This window comes from Pygoscelis adeliae, unplaced genomic scaffold (assembly GCF_000699105.1).
Source record: "Pygoscelis adeliae isolate BGI_AS28 unplaced genomic scaffold, ASM69910v1 Scaffold154, whole genome shotgun sequence".
Lineage (NCBI taxonomy): Eukaryota > Metazoa > Chordata > Aves > Sphenisciformes > Spheniscidae > Pygoscelis > Pygoscelis adeliae.
Window position 1 is genome coordinate 3,144,202 of NW_008825113.1, and position 10,443 is coordinate 3,154,644.

The window sequence follows — 10,443 nt, forward strand, 5'->3', positions numbered from 1 at the left end:
AGCTGACTATTTTTTTAAACTTGAAAAGATTGCAAAGGGACAATGAAGTTTTTTTTGTTGGTTTTTTTTTGTTTGGTTTTTTGTTTTTTGTTTTATTTTTCTTTAAGAGCCGTGTCTGGACCCACCTTAATGGATAGCTTAGTGGTGTTCACCTTTTGCTTCCCCCATTTTAACTTGCCACAACCTAGTCATAGTTTGGTTTTTTGGGGGAGGGTTTTTTTTTTTTTTTGTCTCATTCAACAGGGGTTATTGATCAAATGTTAGTTGTAGCTGCAAACTAGTTTCTTTTTAAAGGCATTGCACATGATTTATAAAAAGGCCCTTTGAAGTTTTTGGGTGGGAGGGGAGTGAGTAATATATATATATATATTTTTTTTTTTTAGTTCCCCAAACAAACATGGGCACAGAAATGCAGTACTGTAAGAAAGAGGGACCTTCAGATTACACAAATATATATTCTTCAGCTGTAAAAAGGGACGGTTGTAATGGAGTTTGTAAGGCACATTAAGCATGCTAAGTGGCGGTTTATCAGAACTCTCCTTTTCTGAATCTACTGAGGATCAAAGCAGCAATTGTAATGGGATTCTGTGGGGCTCATATTTTGGAGACCACAGTCAGTTAGTATTGAAATATGACTGGTTTCATAACTGAGGTGCACTGAGAAGCAATCAACGGGTCGGTCCTGGCCAGTCCTGGGGAGGTCTAAGTGGTGGTCTTTGGGATAACCTTTGGCCTTATGGATTTGGACTCTTAAGTTAGAAGAGCCTACCATTTCAGATGCAATCACTTTTGGACATGCTTTTGCAGACAGTCCTTAATGCTGAAAACACAGAGAATGGGTAATTCAAGAGGCCTTTCTTTTAAAATAGACTTTTGTGACCCACTTATTGTAAGGTATTGCAAGGTCACTTTGCGTGTGTCATAAAGTTGACTTCCTTATTGGTTGAAGGTCACAGGAGTAGTGGTTTGCGTTTGATGGAAATAGCTACAACTGTGTCCCTTCCTGCTTTTTACTTTTTTCTTTAGCTTTTTCTCGGCACGTGGTTTCTCCACCATTACTTCTGCACAAAGACGTCTTCTGTTCATCCTGAACATTTTTAAAAATGCAGAATTTTATGTGACTGCTTTTTTGCCTCACAATTATGCTGTGAATTTTACAAAAATTTATTTTCTTTTTTGATAATTTATTGTACCAAAGCTGTTTTTATAGCACATAGATGTCTGTAACCAATAATGTAGCAGTTCTGCACTTTGACACAAGGTGTAACTAGACCATTTTTAAATGTCAGTTGAAAATTATGGCTGTACTATTGCTTAAACAAAACTGGAACTGTTGTTGAATTCATAGCCAATACATTTACAGCAATCTGTGTACTGAACATAATAGATTGACATCTACTTCGAGACTATAACATCTGTTACATTATAAATGTGTTCAGGCTTCTGAAGGTAAAAGGGACATTAGATCCAGAAGCTATGAAACCAGCAGTTGATTCTTGTATTCCTTATTAACATAATTGTAAACTTGAAGGCAAGACCTTGATTGCATGAACAGGTCCAAAATAATAGTCTGAGTAAAGCAAAACACTCACATGAGACCTGAGGTTAGCAGGCTGTATTTAACAGGTGCCTAATTTTTGGGTAATGCTGCCTTAATATAACACAGTCAGCTTGGCAGTTGCAAAATTTATGGGCCCCTTCAGAGAGTTATTTATATGAAAAGTAAAAGCTCCGTGAAAAACATTTGAAAGAATAAGGGTAATTCATTGATTGCCCATCCCAGATTAACATCGTTTGCCCATTATATATTACAGAAGCAGTGATCTACCTCTGCCAGTAAGCCCTTTTAAAAGTTAATTTAGCAGAAAATTCAGAGTTCATACTGGTCAATTCCATACGGCTAAGTCATTTTTTCAGACTAAAAGGTGGAATTTTTTACACTTACAGTGGCAACGCAGCAGCTGACTACCATGTAAATGGGAATGAATACTTGGGATTACCATTTTTTTGTAAATCATGATTTTTTTTTTTTTTTTTTTTAAATCAAGTGATCCATATTTCTTTTGTATTGACACGTCAACCCTGTGGATGAAAGTGGGGGTTTTTCCTTTTTTTTTTTTTTAACTCAGTAATTCAGAGAAGTTTACAGGATTTGAAAGGCTGTCACCTTAGAAACAGGATGCTGAGTTTAGCAATATAAAAAGGAATTCAGTACTTACTGCTGTCTAGGAATATAAGGGTAATATGAAATCTGGGTATTTTTTGTGTGCGCGGGTTGCCACACCTTAGCAAGCGCCAAAAAATAAAGCAGTTAAAAGTATCTACATAAAGAAGAAATCATAAAATCCAGTGCTTCTGCATACTGTGTTATGTTACAGTCCAGTTTTGTGTGCTTTACTACACAGTTTGGTTACAGGACTTCTGTGCATTGTAAACATAAACAGCATGGAAAAGGTTAAATACCTGTGTTCAGATTGTAAGATCTAGTCCGGACTTGCTGTGTATATTGTAACGTTAAATGAAAAGACAAGCCCTTTGTATTATAGTCATGCAGTCTTATGTATGATAAACAGTTGAATAATTTGTCCTCAGACTCTTTACTGTGCTTTTTAAAAAAAGAGTAATTTAAGAAAAAATGTAAACCTAGTAAATCTTCCTATGCAATTAACCTACTCCAAGCCATGGTATGGTAGGTATAATTATACTATAATATGTAAATATCAGATACATTGAAACAGACTTAAAAATATGAAAGTAAAAGTTGGAGGCATAACAGATAATTTTGAGTTTTTAATTGAAACAGCAAGGTATACAAATCATTGATGTATGAACACAGCTCTGCTTGATTCTGATGGACTGTACTTGTAGTTTGAGTTCTTCATATTATCATCTGTTAGTTTGAATGTTCTTATATGCACTGCAGCTTTCTACCTATTACAGACTAGCTCATTTTAAGGCCAGAAGTGACAATGGTAATGAAATAATCTGACTGGCATGCCATTATCCCTAGAATTCAATCTAGTTATTTCTGCATCATGAAGTCCGTATCTTTTGGGTGCAGTAGAACATACTTTTGAAAAAGATAGCTGATTTTCATATAGATTCTTCAAGTGTGAGGATTTTTCCGTGTCTCTTGAGTGATTCAGCTAGTTTGTTTTCCGTACTCTTAGTCCTCCTTCAGTTTTTGGACTGTTTAGTTACAGCTGCTGGCCATCAGACAGCTAGCTGCCTATTAGAATAATAAATAGCTACTCTAGTTTTAAACTATTTCACTTTATTCACATAAGAATATGTTAACTTTAATAACCTATATAGATGGAGTTCCTTAAATCTCTAACTGTAAAGCTTTTACTGCTCTTCTGAAACCTCAGATGTTTTAAAATCCATTCTAAAGCGTGGTCGTAAGAACTGCATACAGCATCTGGTAGTAATTTCAGTATCGCTGTGTGCGTCTAGTATGTGCAGGTACATTCTTGAACCTTTCAGTTTATATCTTCGCTTGTTTGTTTATACCTCCAAGGATCGCATTTTTAAATCTTTCAGTCTCAGTTATTTGCATTAAAAGATTGTAAATTTAGATGATTATCCATCATGATTCCTAAGTCCTTTTCAGAACTGCTGCTCTTCCAGGATGTAGTCTTCCATCCTGTAAGTATAATGATGTCTGAATAGGACTGGTTTACAGAAGGGTTGGATTCACCTATAGATGTGACTTGTCTTCATTGTTTATCACTCTACCATCATTATTTTCATTAAACCATCAATGTGCTTGTATTTTATTCTTGATAACTGAAAAAATTTTAAATACCTTTGAAGATAATTCCTATTGAAATCCATCAGAAGCATCCTTTTTTAATGAGGAAGTAATCTAAAACTCTAACCTTCTGACACAGAGTGGTGAATATGTTGTGTTGATTTATAGAACAAATACATTTCAATAAGATCATTTTATGGAACTTCTGAATAGTATGGAAGTATCTTTCTAGTCAAAATTACACAAGTAACTGACTACAAAGTAGAGTTACTGCTGGGTGTTGATCTCATGAGGGTAGTTCGTATGTGATCCAGCATGACTTTGGCAAGTGGTGTATTTTACTTAGAAGGATGGATATTAGAACTGCACAATATCTTGCATCTGTCAAGCCAAGAAAGTCACCTTGCCAAACTGTAGTTTTCTGTTATATATGCCTGGTTTTGTGGGGTTCTACAGAAGCAACCTCATGTTGAAAAGTTTGCAGTTGGTATTTATTTCTCCACCTCATAATGATAGTTGAACTATTTTTTCCTTACTGATTAAGATGCCTTGTTTTTATTTCAACAGTTATCCATACTAGCCCTATCAAATATATATGATCTGCCTAGACCCGAGAGGATTTGCAGTTTCTGTTGTTTATTATGTTTTATGCTAGATGTTACAGAGCATCACAGACTTCAATCACAAGACGGTCACTGTGACTATCCTTGAGGACCTGAATGATACGAGAATGTGATACACGTCATAAGCCAGACAAAGGTGGTAGTTAAAATTTTAAACCTCGGCCTCCTCTGCTGAATGGCAGAGAGAAAATTTAATTCACTTTAAGCAATGTTCATAGATTCTAGCAGGAAAGTGAGGATAGAAGATTTAGAAGAGGGTAAGGGTTGGAATTGAAAGGGTGTTCTGTGTGGGAGGGAGTCTAACCAATGTGAATAATAGCATAGGGAGGGGAGAGAAATACCCTTCGCTGGAGTGGAATTGTGCAGACCTTAATTGAAAGTGAGACCGAGAAATTTTTTTATGTGGTCTTGGTCCTAGGAAAGCATGTGAGGGAAGCCAAATGAAGAACTTCATGGCCGTGTTGAATGAGGCTTAACAGATCTATTTTGAGTGGAAAATAAGTTTTTCACAGAAGGTTGGATTCCAGTAATCAACGTGGGAGATCTCTAGAATGTAGCTGTGTGTTTTGTTTCAAGGTGGATTTGAATCCAGACTGTTTATCAAGTGGCAAGACTTGGATCAAATTTGGAAGTTTGCAAGAGAGCAGAAATGAAAGTTGGGATGATTTTATTGCAATTTAGAAAGGCTAAATTGAAGAAGGGAGGATTTGATTTCTGACAGCAGACCAAGCGAGGGTATGCTGGAGAGATCAGACTGGCAGAAGCAGCAGTAATGGATAGAGTGGATTGTCAGCATGTAGGCAACTGAAGGGACTTTATTTACTAACTAGGGCTGAGATGCATCAGTTAAAACGGGCTGAAAGCAGAGCCTAGTGAGACCTTAAAAGAGGCAAACCACAGCAGGTTACAAATGGAGTTTTAGAACTCTAGGAATAAAAAAAAAACCCAAAACCCCAAGTAGCGTATGTTTTTGTGTGAGTGATTATTAAAACTTGTGTTCAGTAGGATGAGAATGGAAGTGAGGCTGACCAAAGACATCCTTAAAAAATATTGTTGCCATGGAGTAGAAGGGGCACAGGATCTATATAGCCTAAAAGATGTTTTATTGTGGATCCTCCTTAGGTCCTCATTCCTAAGGCAGGACCTCCTCTGTTTCACAAGCACTTTTTCCTCAGTGAGCAACAGTGAAAAGTATCCCAGCTGAATAATGATAAACAGTGTCATAGTGAAAAGCTGCAAACCTCAAATAGGAAACCAGCATGTAAGGAAAACAGCCCCGGTATTTTCAGTCTAAATAAGAAAAAGCATCAGCTATTTTTTGAAAATTAAGGCTAATAACATCCTTACTGGTAAGACAGAACTCCCATTATTGTAAAAATGTCGTAAATCCTTTCAGGAGGAGTGTATGGACCAGATTTGGCTTTCAAAACCTAATTCTAATAATCCTGAAGAGCAGATGCATCCTGGGCTGGGGCAGGTTGGTCTGAATTTCAGTAGAGCCAGCACTGAGAAACCCGCATGTAGATCATGCTTTTTGGGCATGTAATGTGGCTTTAGGTGAACAAGGCAATGCAGTTAAACTTCTTGTGTAGTACACTGGAATTTTCTTCTGTTTCTCTTTCCTGTCATCGCAAGAGGCATTTCTCATCTCTGGTAAGTCGTGCAATCCAGCTCTTGGTCTCCAAGTACTCCGCAGGAACAGCTTCAACAGGAATTTCTGCTTCCCACTGCTGCAAACTCCAGCATCCTGGAATACAGTTGTCATGATGTCTTGGCATAGGTTTTGGTTATAAGGGCATTATATTTTCTAGAACACTGCTTCTTACATGTCAAATTTAGTTTAAAGCTGTTCAGTTAACAAAGTACAAAAATGTTTTGAGGTTTTGCTTCCATCATTGTTTTGCGTGCAAACGGACAAATCTCATGGAATTGTCGCGTACTGTAAGGCAGTGTTGCAGCGTCTCCTAGAAACATGTTGGTCTCCAATACGAATGCTTTTATAATATATGCAATGTTCTCTTGAATACATGAGCCATTTGGATTCTTCGTTGTTACAGCCTCCTGGTAGAGTCTATCGTGGAAACTCTCTGGGAAGACACTGTTTTGCCAGCGCAGCAATAGATGAGCAGTTTTATTCCTTCTAGAAAAAACAATTTGAGCCTAAAGGATTGCTTAATTTTTTTTTTTTAATCATGTATGCATTGCTGTTTACGATTTGTACCGATACCAACATTTTAATTCAAAGCATTTATTTGTTAAAGGGTGTTGAAAGTTGGTATGTTTGACTGTAGGACACGCTTGTTGTCTTAACATGTTTGCGTTGCATTTTTCCATTTATTTTTTCTGCATAGTGTCAGCCAGTTCTCACTGCTTAAAGCAATGGTATGGCAGTAGCTTATAATTTTGAAGACCTGGCTTGGTAGCTTTCTTTTGGGTTTTTCAAAAAGAACTGGCTTTCCTACTGCCGTGCTGGCTTTCTGCCGTGTGTATATGAAGAAATGTGACTTAATTTTCAAGGCAATCCACAGATTGGTCCCTAAAAAAATAACTACAAGCTGAGGAAAGGGTTAAAAACATTGCTTCTCAAATCCAGTTTTGTGGGCTCATCGGAGAGATGAGTCCTGCTGAGACTTTAAGAATTTCTTGAAACTTCAGATCTTACGGGTATTCCATATGGTTTTGAGTAATAAAAAGAACACTAGCATAGATAAGCCAACAGAAATTAATAACCAAATCCACCTCCTGTAGGTCTCCCCATGAGAAGTGGGAGGAGAGGAGATTAATGTGACAGATGTTGGCTGTCGAAAGACAATTAGTTGGTTAGCGATTGGAAAATGATATATGAAAAAATAAAAGTTGAGCTTGTTCTGAAGAAACTAACTGACGATGTCAAGCAGAAAACCTTGCCACCCAGACTGCCTTCTTCAGGATCTCTCTCCCCCCCCCACCAGTTGAAGAGGTCTCTCGCGTACCACTTGCTGCCGAGTTCCAAAGCCTCTCTCTTCCTTCAGATTTTCCTGCCAACTTGTAGCATGTTCAGGACTCCCTTCACAACTCCTTCCCAGCATAAAATGTCAACAGTTGGTAAGATGGAGTTAATCGTTTTGAGACTGCAACGATGATGATGAAGAGGAGTTCTCTTTACCTAAAGCGGGCAGGAAGGCTGGTCCTGAATGGAGCACATTCTGAGCTGTTCTGCATTTTCAGGGCAACAAACTCTTCATCATTTGCACTCAAAGGAGACTCCATTCAGAGACCTTGGGGTCAAGAATAAGCTGAGGGAATTTAGTTTTCAAAGCTTCAGTCTCACTTGTCTTCTTTCCCAATGCAGGGCTAGCGCAGTTTGGCATTGGTGGGATTCCTCCTCTTTGCTGCAATGTGCTAGAGCACTTCTGCATTTTTGTTTTCATCTGAATTGGTCTCCTGCCTGTATAAAACGTCTGCCTTGTGTATGAGGAAATTTTATCACTTGTTTGTACACTACCTAAGCTAGCATTTCTTCAAAGAAAAATGCTGTACGTAAGTTTATTCTACACTGGAATAACCCACTTCATTGTTGTACTCTGTGTGCTATCTCACATCAGCCTGGTAACTTCAGTACACAGAGCTAATACTGTTCTACGTGCTTGTGAAGGGGCATTTGCTCTGTAAACAAAACACGCTACCAGTAGAAACATTACAGTGGCACTGCCTTGAAACCAGGTGTGTCCGTAGAGGTCACTTTGATATAGTGACAGTATGAAGGTTCGTGTCCTGACATAACCTCAGCGACCTGGGAAGACACATCCAGGAATCTCTGGAGCCAGAGCTTTGCAAATCAGAAATACCATATTCAGAGTTCTTTCATGGGGACAATGAGAGCTTTTTGTCTGAAGAAAAAGTCAAACATAGTAGCTTTGGCTAAAATAATTTTAATACCCTTTTCATTTTCTTTTCAGTAGAAACTGTACCTCATTTCCCTCTTCAGAAACCATAACATTGCACGGCCTTTTCTCCCCCCAGAAGTTCCCGTCCTCTCTCACTGCTTCTCACTCCCATCCCCTTCCCTACTTTCCACTCTGACCCTATCATCCACGTTGCTATACTTTTTCAACTCCTTTTCCCATCTTTCTTCAGCCTTTTATTTTTTCCCTGCTTTTCTTTTGTTTCCCTGCTTTTTCTGTTTCTGTCTTTTCCCTGCTGTTCCCACTGCTTTTCCCTGCTTTCCTCTGTTGCTTGTCCAGTCTTTCTGCTTTTTCTTTTCACTGTATTTTTTTCCTTTTCCTGCTTGTTCTCTTCCTGTCTTTTCACAGCTTTTCTCGTCTTGTCCGTGCTTCTCTTCCCTGCTTTTCGTTGCCTTCCTGTTCTCCTTGCCATACTTTCCCTCTTTGCCTTGCTCCCCCCGCCCCCTTCTTTTCAATACTTTTCAGGTCTTTCACCCCCTTCCCCTGCTTTTCCCTTCCTCTCCCTGCTTGTTGGTCTTCTGGCTTCCCAGACCTCCCAAGTCTTTCAGGTTCCCCCCTTCTTTTTGGTGCTTTCCGTTCTCTTCCCTGCTTTGGCTTTTCCACCTTGCTTTGGCTTCTGTTCTTTTCCATTCTTTTTTCCAGTTTTTCAGGTTGTTTCTCCCACCAGCCCCCTTCTTTTCATTGCTCTTCACTATGTTGACTTCTTTTCACTTCCTATCTCTCCTGCTTGTTTTTTCCTGCCTGTCTTTCCCACTTCCTTTTCCACCATTGCTTTGCATTGCTTTCCCCCCTTTGCTTTTCCTTCACTGACTTTCACTGCTTTTCTCTTCTTTCTAATGCTTTCCAGGTCTTTCACCCCTTCTTTTCAACGCTTTCTGTGTCTTCCCCTTCTTTTTTCCCATTCTTTTCAATGCTTTTCAGGTGTTTTCTTTGCTTCCTTTCCTCATTTCAGTGCTTTTCAGGTTTCCCCTTCCTTCTCCACTTTGTTTCAAATGCTTTTCAGGTGTATTTCTTCTTCCCCTTGCTCATTTTCCCATCCCCTCCCTGCTTTTCCCTGCTTTGACTTCTTTCCCATTCTTTTCCCATCTCTTCCGTGCTTTTTGGATCGCTTCATTTCCCCTCCGCTTCTCTGTTCCCTGCTTTTGACTGCTTGGAGTTCTTTTCCCTATTTGTTTCTGCACACACACACCCCGTCCCCCTTATATTATTTTCATTGCTTTTCACCACTCTGACTTCTTTTCACTGCTTTGCATGTCTCTCCTTTTTTTTTTTTCTTCTTCCTACTTCCTCTTGTTTTCCCTTCTTATTCCTGCTTTGACATCCTCTCCCATCTTTTCCCTCTTGACTTGTTTTCACCGCTGTTGTGGTCTTCTCTGGCTTTTCCCCTGCTTTTCAGGTCTCTTCTTTTCCTTGCTTTGCACTGCTTTGTCTTTTACCTGCTTCTCTCTTCTCATCTTTTCCCCACTTCACCCTTCTTACCTTTCCCCTGCCTTTCCCTCCTTGTCTTTTCCCTGCTTTTGGGGGATTTTCATCTTCCCGCTCCCCCCCTTTTCCTTTCTCTTCAATGTTTTGATACTTTTTTCGCTGCTTTTCCCTGCTTTTTTCTTCGCTGCTTTCACCTCCTTTCCCCTGCTTTTCACATACTTTCCCTCATTTTCCCTGCTTTTCATTAGCTTGACTTTTTTCCTCTACTTTTCCCTCCTTGTCTTCTCCTTGCTTTTCTATCCTCATCTTTTCCTTCTTTTTCATGCTTTTATTCCCACTCCCTCCCTGCTTTTCAGTACTTAAGACTTTTCTCTGCTTTTCAGGTCTCTTCCTTGCTTTTCCCTTCTTCTCTTTTACATACTTTTCCCTTCGTTCCCCACTGCCCCTGATTGCCATTGCTTTGACTTCTTTTTCACTGATTTTCAGGCCTTTTCTTTCTTTTTCCCCTCCTCTTCTCCCTAGTTATTGCTTCTCGACCTTCCCCTGCTTTTCTTGCTTTTACTTCTTTTCCCCCTCTCTTCTTTTCAACGCTTGCCACTGTTTTGACTTACTTTCACTACTTTACAGGTCTCCCCCCTCCCCTCCCCCATTCTTTTTCCTGTTTTTCACTGCTTTGCCTTTTTTCCTGCTTTTCAGG